Consider the following 19,657-nt stretch of genomic DNA (forward strand, 5'->3'; position numbering starts at 1 on the left):
TATCTTCGTTATATAAGTCCAGGAATGCCCGTTTGATACTATTCTTATGAGCGGGTACAATAGAATCAGAGGAGCTAAATAAAGATCCTTGTCCCACACTCTGCAGACTGTTTTTAACTGCGTTTAACCAGGGTATGTGATGAGATCTATCACTTGACAAGCAGTCTGATATTATACTGCGTGTTAAGGATGCTGCTGGATTTAGCCATATTTTAATCCAAAAAAGCGCAGGCCTAGACTTAATAAAATCGACAATATATGGCAGCCTTAGTTCATTGTGACAAATGAAAGTGGGGGCACAAGGAACTCCCCCCAGCACCCTCCTACAAAACCTATTTTCCTCCAACTGGAGGGCCGTGCTATTACAATAACCCCACACTTCAGCTCCATAAGTCCCAGTTGGCCGGCATTGGGTACGATAGATGGTAAGAAGGGGGGTAACAACATCATCCAGTTTTGGTTGACGAAGGGATAAAATTGAGTTAATTGACTTGCCAATTTTGTTACTCGCATGGGCAGCGTGTTACTGCCATGAGCCTGAGTTAGAGAATAACAACCCTAGATAAGGGAAAGTGCTCGTGCATTTTAAAGTGTTATTACCAGATTTGATAGATGTTATGTTATACTTTTTTAGTCCGCAATTCATTATAAAAGATTTTTTAAAATTGGTATTTAGACCAAGGTCGGACATAAAAGTAACAAACCCAGCGATTAAAATGCGTAAAGCATTCGGTGTACGCCCCATTAATACTGCGTCATCCGCATAAAGTAGGGTAGTAATGGGGGAACCATTTATAATTGGAACATCCTTAATGATCTCACTCAGAGTGCAACTCAACCCATTGATATACAAAATAAAAAGCAGTGGGGCGAGTACGCAGCCCTGTCTAACTCCTCTGCTAATAGGGACATCATTAGATAAATCGCCATCATTATTAATTCGTACTCGCGCTTTTAAGTCCCTATGTAGATAAGAAAGAAAATACACCAGTGAGTCATCCAAACCATAATCAAGCAAAAGTAACCACAACCTAGAACGATTAACAAAATCAAACGCAGAACTCAAATCCATAAAACCTAGGGGATTTTTTGACAATGATATATTTAGCCATAATCAGATTTTAAACATTGTTCAATAGTGCCTACTTGGCTTCTGAATCCCAATTGGCTACAATGGAGAATATTGTTGTCTTCAGCCCAGTCCCTTATCCGTTTGAAAATTACCCTTCCAGGACTTTTAACGTGTTATCGATCAGTGAGATCGGGCGGTAACAGGCGGGATCCGACCTGTCACCTTTTTTGAATATAGGTACGATAACACTGTTCGACCAGGATTCGGGAATTGAGCTATCATTCAGGTTATTAAATAAGTTGCATAATAGAGGGGCCCAAAAATTAATTTCCGATTTAATCGATCAATGGAAAGGCCATCCGGGCCTGGGGCTTTATTACTAGCGCTATCAATAATAGCATCCTCGACCTCAAGTAATGAAAAGGTCAGAGGTTCAGCGCTATAGGATAGAGAGACAGTATCTAGAGGAGTAGCTGATATAGCGTAGGTTTGGGAGAAATGCTCTACCCACGCCTCGCCTGTTATATTACTGTTAATTGGATTGATGTTAGACCCAAAAGATCTTAAGGACTTAACTTCTTTCCAGAAACCTGTTATGTCCTTTAGTGTGGCAGTACGCGTGAGAGATTCCCAGTGATTAATTACGAGGGCCTCAGATCTAGTTCGTAAGGCAATTTTATATTTTGATCTTAATTCTCTCACGAGTTGGGAGTCCCTAGGGTTGGTATTAAGGGCTGCCCTCAAGTCCCTATTAGCCTTAGAGCAAGAGGAATCAAACCAGCGGGGACCCTGGGATATATTCTGCCTAGCGGGTTTGGAAGATTCGGTTTTAATGGCCCCACATAAATCTCCAAAAGCGCCAACCACCTCATTACTAGGACTTGTGTGTGACAGGCAAATCTCAACTGTCTCGGGGTGTTTTTTAATTACTCTGGATAGAATTCCTTTATTATCAACTCCTTTCCATACTAGTCTCAATCTATCTGTTGATAATGCTAGATTTTGTGGCCCAACCTCTAGCTTCACTGCAACCTTTGAGGTCTGGGGATTGTGTAGATTTATTCTAAGCGGGTAATGGTCGCTATAAGCGGAACAGACGACTTCTGCTTTTAAAATTATATCACTTAATGTCGGGCATGTAAAAATGTAATCTATCGTAGAGGCACAGCCCTGACCTATAAAAGTGGGGGTTGTTATATTATTTGCACTTGTACCTGCAATTTCCATAACATTAACTAGGTCACGGGAAGCTATGTGGTTTTTCAGTTCTTCACCGTTTTTACATATTGGACTATAGCGATACATATGTGCATTAAAGTCTCCTCCGATGCAGATGCCATCAAAGGGTCCATACTTTTGCCCCCCATGATTTCATCTATAAAAGTAAACAATAGCATAAAATTACCATTTGGACGGCTAACAAAATCATTATTGTAAAAATTAATAATACATAATTTCAATCTGTTGATGTACTTCATAGCCATAAAACAACAATTGCCTGGTGTAGGGATCAATTTAGTTTGCACCCCGCATTTTATTTTGGACCAAATAGATAAACCCCCACTAGGTCGACCCATATGAGACGGGGAAGCATTAAGATTATAACAACAGAAACCCTCAATTGTTGGTGACGTTGTACTCCACGTTTCTTGTAGCAACAATATATCGCAGTTATTATCAACCCAATTAAGCCACTCTGTGATTTTCAGTTTGGATTTTAAGCCTGCTATATTCCAGCTAACAAGAGATAGTTCTGAATCCAAAGGCAAATGAGCAAGGGTCTGGGGTGATTGACTCAAGGTGCTTTGAGGCAAGGATTGTGAAACAGTCTGGGGTTCGGATGTTGGAGTCAAAGATAATTCGACAGAGGTAGTCAAAGGTGGTCAATCTTGCATATCCAGGTCCGAAAGAGGTGCAAATCTATTGTACATTTGAAGTGGGAAATAGGGTTATTGAAATTGCATAGGCGGTGGCCGAAAATGCATAGGTGGTGGTTGGAAATGCATAGGTGGTTGGTTGGAAATGCATTAATGACGGTTGGAATTGCATAAAAGGAGGGCGAGGTTGTGTTGCCATTTGTCTATAAAAGTAACTCAAGGGTAACATAGTTGCAACAGTAGAAATGGTGGAATAGTTGCTATTTCTGTTAAGGAGGTTTCTTACAGTCCCAGGATTTTTAAAATTAAGAACTATGCAGTCACCTTCCTTATCCTTGAGTAGAGGCCCGACCCACAATACCCTGCGGGCTGTTATAATCTCTCTTGAGATGTCAAATCCAACGCCTTTGTGCTTGGTCAGCCAGTCTATGCTCTTATTTCGCAATTGCACCCATGATTCCCCCTGGTCCTCCCTCAACGGCGGTACTCCTGCTAGAACCAAAACAAAAGGACAAGCATCCGGTGGCAAATGTAAGGCTGGTCCTTGATGTTAAAAAGGTTTAATAGACCCTTGAGGGCCAATACCCTCGTTGTTATTGGCAGCAGTCGATCTTGAAGCTGTTGTGGATTTAGTTGGGCCATTATTGGTATTTGGAACAGGAATGTTAGGAGTAGATGAAATAGCAACTTTTCTAGGAGCAGGTATGGGAGTTGGTTTTGTGGGCAAATTAGATGTATTCAGAGTTGGCCCTCTTTTGGTAGTTGTGGGTTGAGTTATTGATGGCGCAATAGATGGAGGTAGAGATCCAGAATTGCTCAAAACCCCACCCAGAGAGCTGGTGATATCCTGTTTCTTTGATGTCAGTATATTGTTTGCAGTTTCCAATTCCTTCAAGAGGCGATCAGCTCTAATTTGGTCCAGGATGACTGACCCCTTTCTTTTTATTTCTCCAGTCTTGACCAGGTTATCTAATCTGTCCAGTCTTTTAAAAACGTTATTAAACTGATTGATCATTTGCTTTTCTAGTCGGTTAAAAATAGTATCCACTATGGTTTCTATAAGGTTCCCGTTCTGTCTAGAGAGATTATAATTATCACCCATTAGTGCTGTTTGAGTCCATATGGTTTTGGAATTCCCGCAAGGTTGAGTGGTAGTTACATCAGAAATACTGTCCATATCAGCAGAGTTTTTATCTTCTGTTAGGACAATTTGTGCCCCCGAAGATTTATTTTTATTCCACAAACTTTGAGGTGTCGGCTGATTTTTGTGGGATAAAGGCTGTTTCCTTTTATTAGCACTTTGCTTAGTTATGCCTCTTTTACGTTTTTCCCCTCCCGGTTTATTACTACTAGAATCAGTGTTATCCAGGGTAATGACATCGTCCTGCGAAGCAGTTGTAATAGTAGAAGCACTTTCTGTCTGGAGGGATACTGGGGATGTTAATATCAGTATCGGCTTAGACATTAATGCCGCTGGTATTGAAGAGGCGGGGTCATGCGCTATGTAGGTGACAGTATTTTCATCATCTAGAATAGTAGGCACGTCAACAGAAGGATGTGACGGTTTTACCACAATTATTTCCGGGTTTATATGTACGTCTCCATTAGCACAACTTGTACTATTTGTTAAGCTCGTTTTATTGTTGATAGTAAGGGAACCCATCGAAAACTTTCTCTCAGTCTCCACTATTTCATTAAAAGCAGTGTCTATCAGTGTCTCAAAGGATGTGATGAGGGAGACAGAAGTATCAACACCCTTGTTTTCCACATCAATATTATTACTATCACCCATTTTGTAATCCAAGTTAGGTGCTCACCTTTGTAAGAGATGTTAGTGGGGTGGCCCGCCCGTCCACTGCAGTCCACTGACGGCCACAGACGGCCCGCCCTTTGCCCGGGCTTGGCCCCGGGCGCTCCCCGTGCGCGACTCGCGGGGCGAGAGGCGTTGCACTCTTTTTACGCGCCTCCGGGCGCTCTGCTGGCGTCACGGCCGCCGGGGCACCTGGGAATTGTAGTTCCCTGCCCGCTCGGCGGCGTCGTTCGATGTGTGGCTGTTCGTTGCGCCGTTTCCCTCACGGCGGTGCTGAGGCACAGTTCTGGCGGCCCCAAGGAGGTGGATTCGGTAAGCCGTTTCCCTCACGGCACTGCTGTCTTAGTCACAGTCACAGTTAGACTCATCACGACATACAACATTGAGAGCCAGGCCATTAGAAAGTTTGTCAGTAGGCACTGGCATCTAGTAAAAATGACCTTTTAAAATGCAATGAGGTTAGCAAATCCCCGCAAATCACATATCGTAAACCTAAATCATTACGTGATATTGCGGTACATAGTTACACAGGCATACACAACAAGATAGAGGGATGGCTACAATACCAAAAAGGCTTTTAAAAGTGTGGGAGATGCAAGGCATGCAGGAAAAGTTGCAACATCAAAACATTTGACACAGGCATACGGAGACAGATTAACAAATTTATGACCTGTGTGAGTGATTTCTGCTTTTATGTCCTCATATGTCTGTGCGGCTTGAGATATGTTGGTAGCACAATTGGCTGGTAAAAAAGAGAAACTTAGAACACTATAGGGCCATCAATAACTTGGATGTTTCTTACCCTGTCGCAAGACACTGGGCCCAAATGCACCAACACAATGCTGACCTTCTTGTATTTTTTGCCATTGACACGATCGAGAGAAGTGTCAGAGGTGGCAACAGGGAGACAACTACAACAGAAAGAATCTGAATATATCATTATGCTTGGTTGCAAGTTCCCAGGAGGACTGAATGAGAGTGAGGAGCTTCATATACACATCAGCTGATGTGGTAGTTTACTGAAGCTCTCTGTCACTCTGTATCTCTACCTCTCATCCATGTCACTGTACTAGGAAAGCTCCCTCCGTTTCGCTCTGATTCCTGTCTTGCCCTCTGCCTCATCTCTTTTCACTTTTGGATTCTGAAATTCATATTTCTTCTTGCTATCCCCTGTATTCCTCTTGATATATCACTGATAAAAAAAGTATTTCTGCCGCTCTGATTAAAGCATCTTCATGGCATCACCCCCTGCCATTCTTTTTAGCTCAAAATGGATGTATTGATATTGTGCTGCTTTTTATTTTGTTGCTTAGTTTAATTTGTTTGTTTTCACTGATAATAAATTGCTCCTATAAAGAGCTGGTGGGCACCTAGGGTTGTTGGATTGTCTAGAGAGGGGTTTGTAGAATCTAGCATGATTATTAACTTTGTTATGTCATTTATACTATTTTTACCTGATTCGACTTTGGTGAAGGGAGGAGTGGGCCACTTGGCCGAAATTTATGTTTTCAAATGAATTAGAATTCTTTTTGAGGCTGTGACATAATATTTATGTTCTTCGCATAGTGCATTGATTTTCAAGGCCTTAATCAGTTTTCCCTCACAAGCCTTTTGCCACTTGGCTATTATGTAAACTGATTCTGCAATTTGTCAATGTAAGCTACCATTTGCTTATTGGATGCCATTGCTTTTGCAAAAAAATGCTTTTCCTGTATAGATTTGACATTCCTTATTTTTTTTAGAATTGTATTACTTTAATGAATTAATTATGCAAAATCATGACCTTTCCTCTCTCACGAAATACAACTGGTGATAGTATGTCCTCTATGTTTCACAAACTTACCAAATAATTTTTATAGGCGTTTGGGCACAATGCGGAAATGTGGCTGTGACGAAGACCTGTTTAGGTTGAAACGTGTTGCCAAATAAACTACATCCTTACGCAAAAGCGTTGAGTGCAGCCTTTCCTTGCCTCTCTGATCTGGGAGGTGGCGACAATTATTGATATATAGACACAAACATATGCACGCACACACACACACACACATATATATCTATATATATATAAAATATTCACTGAAAAAGCCATAGGTTTAACACTCGTTATAGTTAGGAATTAGCATTTAAAAAAACCTTTGAAATTCACTGAAAAAAACATAGGTTTCACACCAGTTATAGTTAGCTGAACATTTTACTCATACAAAACCATTGAAATTCCCACGTTATAGTTAGTTGTACTCACTATAACCTGCGCGCCCGCAATCCACTGCTGATGATGTCACATATTACATCATTCATGACATGGTCAGTGACATCACTGATGACATCACTGATGACATCTCAAATGACATCACTGATGACATCACTGATGACATCATCCAGTGTTTGTGTGTTTCTGTAAAGTTTAAATATGTTTTACATATTCAAGAATGAGTGGGTATATAAGTGTCTGGATGAAGGATTTAGTTGGTGCGTAACTGACTGTATGAGTGAGTGATGAAATGTGTCTTACTGAATGCATGGGTTAGTGACTAAACTGTGTGAATGTGTGCATCAGTATGTCTGTTGTTGTGTAAGCTGCTGCATGTGTTGATCAATAGCTATATGAGTGGCTATATGGGTTATTGATTGGTTGCCAAAGTATTTGTATGTGAGTCTGAGTGTGTGTGTGGGTGGCTGGGAGGTGTGTTTCTGTCTGCATAGATATGTGAGCAGTTGATTCACCAGGTGTATGGGTTCAAGAGTGCATGTGGAAACAGCTGTATGGGCGGTTGACTGTGTGCATGGCTGTGTTGGTGAGTGAATGGATATCTCAGTGCTACATGTCCAAGTAAGTACATATGTAAAACACAGTGCATGTGAGAGTTTGCATATATAAATGACTATACATAAGAGCCTGTGATTGTGTGAGTGGCTGTATGGACCAATGTGTACTTGTATCAGTGATTGTACAAGAGAGTAAGTATGTGTTAGTATATGTTTGTATATTTGAGGTGTTGTCTGTATAACTGTATAGATGAGGAAATGGGAGTGTGATGGATTCTTTGCATGACTGACTAGGTGTGTGAGTAACTCCATGGATGAGTGGCAGTGTGTGAGTGTCTGTATAGGTGCATGAATGCATATGATAGTGTTGTATTGATGAGTGTCTGTATGTATGAGTGATTGTATGGGTGAATGAGTGGATGTGTGTGTAGACCTAGGAATCAGTGAGTGCGTATGTAGTTACTGGTATTGGTGTGTCAATAATTTCAGGAATGGTAGTTTGTATTTGCGCCTTCTCCCCCTGCGCCGGTTGACTCCAGAGCGCATTTCTATTGTCCTGAGGCGGAAGCCGGGATAATTGTTGCACTGCTAGCCTTTTTAAAAATTGTATTCTGTGTATGGTCCTGAAGCGGAAGCTGGGATAATTATTGCACCGCTAGCCATTTTTAGAATTGTATTTTATTCCTTGGCACTGACCTGATTTCATAATTGCTGATTTGCACACCTCGCATTCCGCTACCCTCTGTACTTGAACCCTGGTCCCTGCAGCCGACTAGGTGCTGCCGCGGGACACACAGGGAGTTAGCGAGGTAAGCCGACATGTTAGGAGGAGCTCGGGGGCGGTCTAGTTGTTGAGAACTCCCGCCCTCGCTGCCTTAAAACCTGCACCTTCTCCCCCTGCGCCGGTTGACTCCAGAGCGCATTTCTATTGTCCTGAGGCGGAAGCCGGGATAATTGTTGCACTGCTAGCCTTTTTAAAAATTGTATTCTGTGTATGGTCCTGAGGCGGAAGCTGGGATAATTATTGCACCGCTAGCCATTTTTACAATTGTATTTTATTCCTTGGCACTGACCTGATTTTATAATTGCTGATTTGCACACCTCGCATTCTGCTACCCTCTGTACTTGAACCCTGGTCCCTGCAGCCGACAAGGCACTGCCTTGGGACACACAGGGAGTTAGCGGGGTAAGCAGACATGTTAGGAGGAACTCGGGAGGCGGTCTAGTTGTTGAGAACTCCCGCCCTCATCAGATATAAATGACTATCGTCACTCGGCCGCGCAGCGGACAAGCGCAGCGGGCGCTCCGGCGGCGTGCCGAAGGCGCGCCAAAGGAAAGCCCATCTGCGCCCGTCCGCGCCCATATGGGTCCAGGGGCCAGTCCCCCTGCTCGAAATTGTAGCTTAAGGATTACCTACTCAGGTGCCCAACTGATCTCCCTTAGACCATCTACAAAGTCTGACTGCACTGTTTTCTATCCGAATGATAAGGCCCCGAGGGGCTGCAGGAACTATACGTTTGGTCTGGAAGCCGCATACCCCTGCCGGAGTTGCGCGCCCCGCATCAGACCTTCCTGCAACATCGGGTTCACGTTTATTCGGCTTAATTGTAGATTGCTAGCTAAACACAAGCGTGAGATCTTTGATCTCCTTGTGGACGAACGACCCGATGCACTGTTTTTGACTGAAACATAGCTACATGAAGGCTCAGGGCCGGACATTGCCGAAGCACTGCCAGCTAACTACACTATTCTCAGGCAAGATAGAGCCGACCGAATGGGAGGAGGCATTGCAATTGTAATAAAGAGAAATGTTCACTGCTTGCTTGAACTTGCAGACCTTAAAGACTGCGAGGCAGTCTATTTTAAATTAGCACTTCATCCTAAGTATACCCTGACAGGCCTGCTAGTGCTTGGGCCCCGCAGTTATGTAAATTGATATTTGTATAGCGCACTACTCACCCGCAAGGGTCTCAAGGCGCTTGTACGAATACCGCTGTGGAACCCTTCCTGGCTTTCCCTGTGAGGTGTCCACTCCTGGGCACCCCCAAGGTGGAGGCCAGGCATCCTTAGCGTTGTGGGGACCGTTGTGGAGATTAAGCAAGCTATTGCCCAGAGTTGCAGAGTGGGACTCCATGATTTGAATAGGCACCGAGGCGAGAATGATCAGGTCCGTGGAATTTTGAGCCCAAGACCCGCCGAGGCGGGGAATTGAACCCTGGTCCCGGGCCAGACCTCTGCATCAGGGTCTGCCGCTCTAACCTTTGAGCCACAATTCTCCACCAGAATATCAGAATATCAGAATATGTAGCCACCGCACTGCTGCACTCTAGACATTTCCTGATATTAGGTGATCTCAACATCCATCTGGATGCCCCCATGTGCAGCGTGAGTACAAACTTAATTTCTGATCTTGCAGCCTTGAACATGATACTACACAATCATGGTCCCACACACAAAGGGGGCCACCTGCTGGACCCTATCATTTCCAATCTGGTCCATATACAATGCCGTCCAGCACTTCCCATCAATTGGTCAGATCACTCGTTGATCTGTTTTAGCCTCTCCCTCCGGGACATCCTGGTCCAACCCAAATTTTCCACGTCCACCGTTAGGAGGGACTGGAAAAAGCTGGACGTGGCCCCCTTAAACCAGCACTTAAACTCCCATCCTCCAAAAGATTACACTAAAAGGAACAATGTAGAAGCAGCAGCAGCTAGTACATATTCTTGGCTTTCGGAAGCCATTAATAGCTGCCTGCCCCTGTCCCATAAAAAATCAGTCACTCACAAACCACCGGCCCTGTGGTTCAATGAACAATTAAAAACAAACAAATCTTACTGCAAAAAAATTAGCAAGATTATGGAGCAAGGACTACTCTCCTGCAGCAGATCAGGCCTAAAAAAGGAACTGAAGCGTTACCATAAAGCGTGTGGCCAGGCCAGAGCCACCTATGTCGCTAAAACCATAAGCAATGCTGTAAATAAGTCTAAAGTGCTTTTTGGGCTGGTCAGGGACCTAGCCGGATCAGGCATAGTGGCCGGACCGCCGCCCCTGGACAGTACCCAGTGCGAAGAGCTTGCTCAGTTCTTTACCACTAAGATCGAGAAAATCTACCAAGACATATCTGAGCTCAATGGTGGAATCACGTCCCTGACCACGGCCATCAGCCCCAGCCCCTCGAGCATCATGCCTGTCACATATGCCCCTCTGGTCGAATGGCCTGACCTTAATCCGTCGGCTTTATCAGAACACCTGCCATAATCAAATCAGGCCCACCTAATGATCCCCTCCCTGTCTCTGTTCTCAGACTTCTGGATGAGCCTCAGCTCGTCAGGATTTGCTCCACACTCAATGTCTCACTACATCAGGCCAGCGTTCCAGCGTGTTGGAAGCATGCCATGGTTTCTCCTTTGTTGAAGAAACCTATGGCAGATCCTAAAAACCCTGCTAACTTTAGGCCGATTTAGTTATTACCCATTTTTTCCAAGGTAATGGAAAGACACATTCAACAGCATTTGGCCCAGTTCGTCTCGACAAACAATCTGTTACATGACTCTTAGTCAGGGTTTCGCCCAGGATTGTCGACTGAGACAACACTCTTGGGAGTCACTGAGAATCTCCGCTTCATGCTGGACAGAGGGGACACAGCCGCACTGATTCTGTTAGACCTCAGTGCGGCCTTCAACACCATCTCCCACGCCATTCTGCTTAGAGCGTTGGCCTCCTTAGGCATTGGTGGCAAGGCCCTGAAATGGCTGGAATCGTTCCTGGCCGATCGGACCTTCCAAGTCTTTTCCCAGTCCTCGTCATCCAAGGTTCATGCCTCTCCTTTTGGAGTGCTCCAGGGTTCAATCCTCAGCCCCCTTATTTTCAATCTATATGTTACTCCCCTGGCCTGCATCGCCGAGCAAGCGGGGCTCACACTGTTCACCTACGCGGATGACTCGCAGATCGTCTTTTCCCTTTCACAATCGGATCAGTCCCCCACTTCCCTCCTTCAGTCGGGTCTCAGTGATATAGCTACTTGGATGAATCAAAATCTGCTCAGACTGAATGGGGGGAAAACGGAGATTCTGATCCTTGGGAATAAGCATGATCTGTGGTGTTCCAAGCATTGGCCAGTTGAAATGGGCCCTATTCCATCCGCATCTGAGCATGTCTGCAATTTGGGGGTGATTATAGATCAGGGGCTTACAATGCAGACACAAGCGAAGAAAGTTGCGGCCACTTGCTTTGCCATCCTGCGCTGGCTGAGGAAGATTTTGTGGCTGCTGACTGTTGACACCCAGAAGTCTGTGGTCAATGCCTTGGTGACCTCCCAGTTGGATTACGGCAATGCACTCTACCTGGGGGCTACCAAGGCAGTCACCAGGCGCCTCCAAATGGTGCAGAATGCCGCGGCGCGTTTACTCTGCGGCTGCAAAAGATACGAACCTATTGTAGGGCGTCTTAGGGACCTTCACTGGCTCAGAGTGGAGAGCCGTGTGAAGTTTAAAGCCCTAAGCTATATGTACAAAATTAAAGCAGGCACGGCCCCAAGATATCTGAAATCACTGGTCAAGACATACTCCCCAACACGCACACTGCGGTCGTCCACCCAAGAACTTTTCTGTGTGCCTAAGGTCAGACTCTCAAGGATTGGCGGGAGGTCCTTCGCCTCTATGGGTCCCAAGCTTTGGAACTCCCTCCCCCTGGACATCCGTGATGAAAGCTGCTATGGCCGTTTTCGGAAAGCAATTAAAACCTGTCTGTTTAACCAATAATCTATGGCCCAGTGTTTGTGGCTCTTGTCTCCGTTAGCGCCGGGAAACCCTTTTTGGGTAGCTGCCGCGCTCTATAAACTGAAAAAATAAATAAATAAATAAATAAAATAAATTTTTAACACTGGGTGTATCAAAGGTTAGATTAGAGTGTGAGGATGTGCATCGTATTATCACATGGATGATGTCATCAGTGATGTCATTTGAGATGTCCTCAGTGATGTCATCAGTGATGTCATTTGAGATGTCATCAGTGATGTCATCAGTGATGTCACTGACCATGTCATGAATGATGTAATATGTGACATCATCAGCAGTGGATTGCGGGCGCGCGAGTTATAGTGAGTCCAACTAACTATAACGTGGGAATTTCATTACAAGACCGGAGGCTACATTATGCATACAACTTTTAATGCAGATCCCAGCAGCCGCATCACAATAGAAAGTTCCAAATAGAACAAAGGCAACAGCTAAAAGCCATGAGCCAACAACACACAGCCTCTTTTAAATGCGGCTCCCAAGCAGATAAGTCTACCTTATACTCTCTTATCATCTGTGCTCTATTGATTCTTTAGAGTTTTATTTAATGATTTATGGTATTTGGGGGTTTTCTCTTGACTTTAACATGAGTCTGTTTTTATGGTGTGGCATGAGTCTGCTTTTATGGTGTGACACTTTCCTTCCCCCATAATCCCACACCCCCCTCCCAATACCGATTTCCAATATATGGAAATCTCCCTCATCTCAAACTCCCCCCCCCCCCCCCACGCGATTGTGTCCTGCTTCGCGTTTTTCTCCTATTATGTAATTTGCGCTTAGCAAGTCTTTCTGGCGATACACATCATGATTTATCAGAGTAAGTATTTAATTTTGCGTTACTTCCTTCGCTTATTCCCTTCGCTGGCAATACGCATTGTTGTTCACTAAGTAAGTATTTCATTTTCCTCGTTGTTTTTTTTTCCAACTTTCACTCGCGCTCAGCAACGCGAGTCTGTGGCGCTTTCGAGGAATGACCCTTAGCAACAGCGACGCCGCGTCGTGTGTTTGCTAGGGACATTTCCTCTATTTCGCACGCGTCCACAAGCTTTAGGGCGTTTCTATGACAACCCCTCTCGCCTGACAGCGCTCGTCCTTACCGGCAAGCGACAGTTTACTCGTTTCAGGCATATGTTTAAACCCTCAATATTTTAGCGTTTTCCCCTTTGTTATCTCAGCAAATTTCGAGCTCAAATCTTATAAACAATCTGTTTTTCATCACGATTTTAAAAATTAACCCATTACTTCGTGGCTGTACCTTATTTAAACAATATGTCCAGCTCTGGCTCTGAAGAAGCCTCTGCTCCTTGTCAGGATGTCACCACTGACATATTTAAGATAAGATCATCTCTCAAAGAGGGTCCTCCTACTGTATTGAATTCAAAACGCCCTATTCAGCAAAATGATTCAGTCTCCGGTAAAAGACTAAAAAAGAACAATAATATTGACTTGAGCATGGAAGGTCTTAGCACCTCATCTACGATTAGAGGTCCTAGTACCTCAAGGAATGAGGGAGGTCTTCGCACCTCAACTGGTTTGGGTGCCCTTGGCGGCACAAAGAATATTGGTGCCCGAAGCGACACACATTTTAGGAATGCTCACTATGACGATGATCGTGCCTCAGATGACTCTGAGTTTATAGACGAATATGTACTTGATCTTAACGACCAAGACCACGATTATGGGGATGGTCTAGATAATACGGACCCATCCAGTAAAGACGTTATATATAACCCTTTGGGTGAGGAGATGCTTTCTCCTCAAAACTTAAGACATCCATGAAGCTCTGAATGGTACCCTCAAGAACATGTCTCCAAGTTTGTTAAAAAATGGATTAGATATCCCTTGGAGAGGGAAACTCGTAACATCTTGAGAGCAGAATGTTCCAGACCCTCGGTTGGGGATAAGACCTGTTACACCCCAAATCTTGATCCTGACTTGATCAAATTCCTTTTTAAATTGGGACGTGACCCCAGGAAGGGTATTGAGAAATCCTTTAAAACTTGTCAGTATTGTCTTCTCGACGTCCTTGGCCCTCTCACGAGAATCCTCGACTCCACAGAGGAGTCCCATTTGGAGGGGACCGATCTTGATACTGAGCTCATTAGAGGATGGAGCCAAAGAGCTATTATTCTCTTAGGAAATGCTAATACAAGCATTAATGCTGAGAGGCGTAGAGTGGTTCTCACTCGTATTAACCCTAAACTCGCCGATCTGGCTGATAAGGAACCCTCTAATAGCCAAAAAGGACTTCTCTTTGGCGAAGATTTAATTAAATCCCTCGGCAAGTATGTTTCTACATTCACTGCCTTAGACAGAGCACAACAAAACATGCGCAAGGTTTTCAACACTGGAAACGGCCTTTTTGGAAGGGCCGGAAGACGAGGCCAACCTTCCGGCCGTTTTCCTCAGAGGCCCAACTTCAGATCTCGTGGAGGTGGCAGAGGATACCCTCAATACCAACAATACCAACAATTTCAATACTCAAGTCCACAATTCTACCCTCAAAGGGGCAGAGGACAACGTGGCAGAGGATTCAGAACACGTGGGTCAAACACCCAGACCAACCCCTCAGGTGAGTGCTTCCCCCCTACCTTCCCTTTCTTTCCCTTCAAAGGTGGGCGGGAGACTGAAGTATTTCGTAAAAAATTGGGAATCCATCACTCAGGATCCTTGGGTTCTAAGCACTGTAAGGGGTTTTACGATAGATTTCGATCAGGAACCTATTCAGCTTTCTCTCCCAAAATGTATTCCAATGTCGCAGGTACAACGAGACATAATAGAAGAGGAAATCTCTTCAATGATTCAGAAAGGTGCAATCTTGGAGGTCCCTATGGATCTGATAGGTTTTGTGAGCAACCTTTTTTTGGTCGAAAAGAAAGACAAGGGTTGGAGGCCGGTTATAAACCTTCGCCAAGTAAACAGATTCATTTCCTACAGACATTTCAAGATGGAGGGTATCCACCTCCTGAGAGATCTGCTCCTAGAAGGGGACTGGTTAGCCAAACTTGACCTCAAGGACGCCTATTTTACTATCCCCATGGCCAAAGCCCATCAACGTTTTCTCCAATTTCTTTGGAAAGGTCGACTGTACCAATTTCAAGCTCTTCCATTTGGTCTCTCTTCCGCACCATGGTGCTTCACAAAAGTGATGAGAGCCGTTGTTTCCCACCTAAGATCAAGGGGTGTTCGTCTAATTATCTACCTAGACGATATTCTAATTATGGCACAAGAAAAGTCACACTTAATTCGAGACCTGGATTTTGCGATGAAACTCATAGAAAGTCTAGGTTTCATCATAAACAAGGAAAAGTCTCACTTGACTCCCTCAAAATCCTTGGAATTCCTGGGCTTCACGGTCGATACCACCCGTTGTCTCCTCCTCCTTCCTTCGAAAAAAATCACGAAAATAAAGAAGCAAATAAAACATGCTCTGAGCAAACAGTCTCTCTCCCTCAGAGACTTAGCCAGGTTACTAGGTCTCCTCTCGTCTTCAATTCAAGCGATTTTTCCAGGACCACTCAATTATCGGGCTCTTCAGAGAGTCAAAGCGAGAGCCCTGAGGTCAGGACTTTGGTACGGAGATCAGATTTCTCTGGACTCAGACTCTCGTTCAGAATTGATTTGGTGGCTAAACAATCTGGAGGCTTGGAGCGGCAAGGCCATTTTTGGCTCTTCCCCGGAATTTGTACTGGAATCGGACGCCAGCCTTCACGGTTGGGGTGCTTGCCTCTCGGATGTAAACACTGGAGGACTTTGGTCTCAGGACAAATCTCTCCACCACATAAACTATCTGGAGCTGACGGCCGGACTTTATGCTCTTATGAGCTTCAAAGATTCGCTTCAAGGAAGGTCTGTCCTTTTGAAAATGGACAACATGTCGGCAGTGGCTTATATCAATCGCCTATGAGGCACGAGGTCTGCGGATCTCTCGGATCTAGCAAAAAAACTTTGGATGTTTTGCCTGGAGCACAAGATTGCTCTAAAAGCAGAATACCTTCCGGGCGCTGCCAACTCATCCGCAGATTGGAACTCCAGGTTCCTTGTGGATTTCAGCGATTGGAAGCTGCCTCCTCTATGCCAGTACTGCACCGACTGCTACCTCATACTCTTATCATTACTATTACTATGCTACCTCATACTTGTATTTTTACTATTAGTGTGTTTATATCTATGCTACGTCGTCTCCCTTCACATATTATTACTACTATTAGTGGGTTTATATCTATGCTACATCGTCTCCCTTCGCATATTTCTGTCTCCATCCTGTGCGGTAAGGTGAACCCATTCCACCCCGCTCCTTGGACTGCACCAATTAACACCTCCTACTTCCTGTTTTCGTTGTATTTTGAGTCTGATTGTGTTTATTGTATTTAGATTCTGATTTTGACCTTGTTTACAACGACTGCTGAATCTGATAGTGATTATTGTATCTAGTGGCTTATATAGTGATTTTTTTTTTTTTTTTTTGTATTTTGAGTCTGATTGTGTTTATTGTATTTAGATTTTGTTTTTGACCATGCATACAACGACTGCTGAATCTGATAGTGATTATTGTATTTAGATACAGTGATTTAGACTTAGATACATGCTACCTCATATCTTTTCTTAGACGCTACCTCATATCCCTTTTTGGATGCTCTCTAGTGTCGCTTATAACGCCCTAGCTCCTACACCCAACACTACAGCCTCTAAAATGGAGCGCAGCGGCAAGCACACTTTTAGAATTAACTACCCCTCCACCCTCACCAAAAAAGCCATTAAATGTTTTAAACATAACTTCATGAGGTCGCACCCTGAAACACCCTTTGCCGACACCTACTTTTCACCGGCCAATGGAGCCTTGAAAACAGATATCATCTTCCACACCTCACGCAGAGCCCAATGGAAAAAAGCGTTCCTAACCCTACTTACCGTCTCCTCCACCAGGAAAACAACTCATGGCCTAACTCTCTCTATCACACCTTCCCGCCTCTTCCCTGGCAGGACTACCATTACTATCTATAACAACGGGATTGTCCTTATTCAATCCACGGACAATAACCTGGAACTACTAGACAACCTATTCCCCAAGTTCAAAGAGCACCTCTCCAATCCGCGGACCCACACCCTGATCTCCACCAGCACCATCACCCCTGACATCGCAGCCCCCACCTACAACACCTCTACCCCCAGCACCCCAGTAAATAGCCCACCCGCTGTTAACACCCCACATTCCCCAAGGACAGACTCCCCCAGCACCCCAGTAAATGGCCCACCTGCTGTGTCTAACACAAACGCCGCCACCTCTTATACTAACCGCCCCTCTAACGTGATCCCTTTTACCCCCACTCACATCCCCTCTATCCCTCTCCTCCCTGACATAACAACCCACACCTGCAATACGCCACCTGTACACACCACCGCTCGGAGTTTATCCACCCTCCCCTCCCATCCCCCCCACGACAGACACACCACCGCTCGGAGTTTATCCACCCTCCCCTCCCATCCCCCCCACGACAGACGCCCCCCCTTCCCCAGCACCCTCCCCACTCTCACCCGCGACAATCCCACACCTGACAAAATAACTCTCACCCATAACACGCCACCATCTGATAACATCACCACTCGAAGTCTATCCACCCCCCCTCCCATACCCCCTACGGCGAACACCTTTCGCCCCCCAGCCCCCTCCCTACTCCCACCCACGACACTCACACCCTCCCAACAACACACACAGAACATACCACCCCTCACGACACTCACACCCTCCCAACAACACACACAGAACATACCACCTCTCCTACCTTAGCATCCCCCTCTCTCCCACCGCCTACTCTCAGCCCTCACTACCCTCCGGTCTCCCCCACTGTCTTCGGCCTTCACTCACTCTTCCACTCACCGGCTCCCTCTCCCACTGGCAGCACTACCTATGCCTCCCACCCACCGCCATCACCGCCTGCTTCACTCACAGCCCCCGCCAACAACGCCATTATATCCCCCCCTTCGATTCCCTGCCCGCTTTCTAGTTCACTACACACCACCGTCGCCATCCCCAATGCTCCCCCTGACCAGACTTTACCCACCCTCCAACAAGTCAAAGAGGATATTCTACAAATCAAAAAAGATGTCCGCGCAATCAAAGACCTGCTCTCATCACAGCCCAGTCCTCCTCCCATCATCCCTCTACCCTACAAAGGACGCACCCGCCCTACATACCCTCGCCTCCAACGACACCCGCGCTGGCCGACTATCCCCGTTCGCAACAACTCCCACCGCCCCCGCCGTGTCCCCAACCCACTGTCGGACCGCGAACTATGCTCACTACTACGCTCCTATGGCTCGGGTCCGGTAAAACACATACCCAGCACACACATCCCCATACCCACTATTCTTACAAACCCTCTGAGGCTCCCAACACTCAACAACAGAGGTTCCGTCCCTAACAACCTCAGAAAAGTTCCCCTCACTCTAGAAAGCTCGACCACCCCTCTCTCTCCCAAACTCAAATGCATCCTACTCAACTGCAGATCGGCCCAGAGACACTCCTCCGACATCGCAGATCTCGTCTCAGATAGGGATCTGGACCTAGCCATTCTAACAGAAACTTGGCTCACTGAAGCCTCTACTCCGATTATGGACATACTAGTCCCCCCCAACTATCACATCATTAGGTTAGATAGGTCTTCAGACAAGACGGGCGGGGGAATTGCATGCATTTTTAAAAGCAACCTCTCCGTTACTAAAGTCACCTCCCCCTCCCTCTCCTCCTGTGAACTCCTCTGCCTCGACATTACCAGCGAGGCCAAACAAGTTTGTGCTCTACATCTCATCTATCACCCGCCTGGTGACAATCTCATATTCACCCAACAACTCATGGACATGATCACTTCCAATGCCGGTAGGCAGACCACCCAAGTCTACCTGGGTGACTTCAATCTCCACTGGAACGACCAGAAAGACACAGTGGTAAACAGTCTCAAAACTTTCCTTAATGCACTTGACCTCACCCAAATATGCGATAGACCAACACACGACAAAGGCGCGATACTTGATCTCATCATTGCCAAAGTGAATTCTACACAACTGGAGACGATTCTTCCTTGCGACTGGTCAGATCACCACATTATCACCTTCTTTATCAATGAAAAAGTTAAACCTAACCCGACTCAACCAATCAAATCCAAAACATGGAAAAGGGACATGAAGAATCTCAACGCCTCTACTCTACCTCCCCACATCGGCAATCTGCTCCTTCCCCCTTCAGGTGCCACGGATGTTCAATCACTGACCGACCACTACCTTGAATCTATGAATACATTAGTCAATGAAGTCGCCCCACTGCAACTGAAGAGAG

This window comes from Lissotriton vulgaris, chromosome 8, assembly GCF_964263255.1.
Source record: "Lissotriton vulgaris chromosome 8, aLisVul1.2, whole genome shotgun sequence".
Classification (NCBI taxonomy): domain Eukaryota; kingdom Metazoa; phylum Chordata; class Amphibia; order Caudata; family Salamandridae; genus Lissotriton; species Lissotriton vulgaris.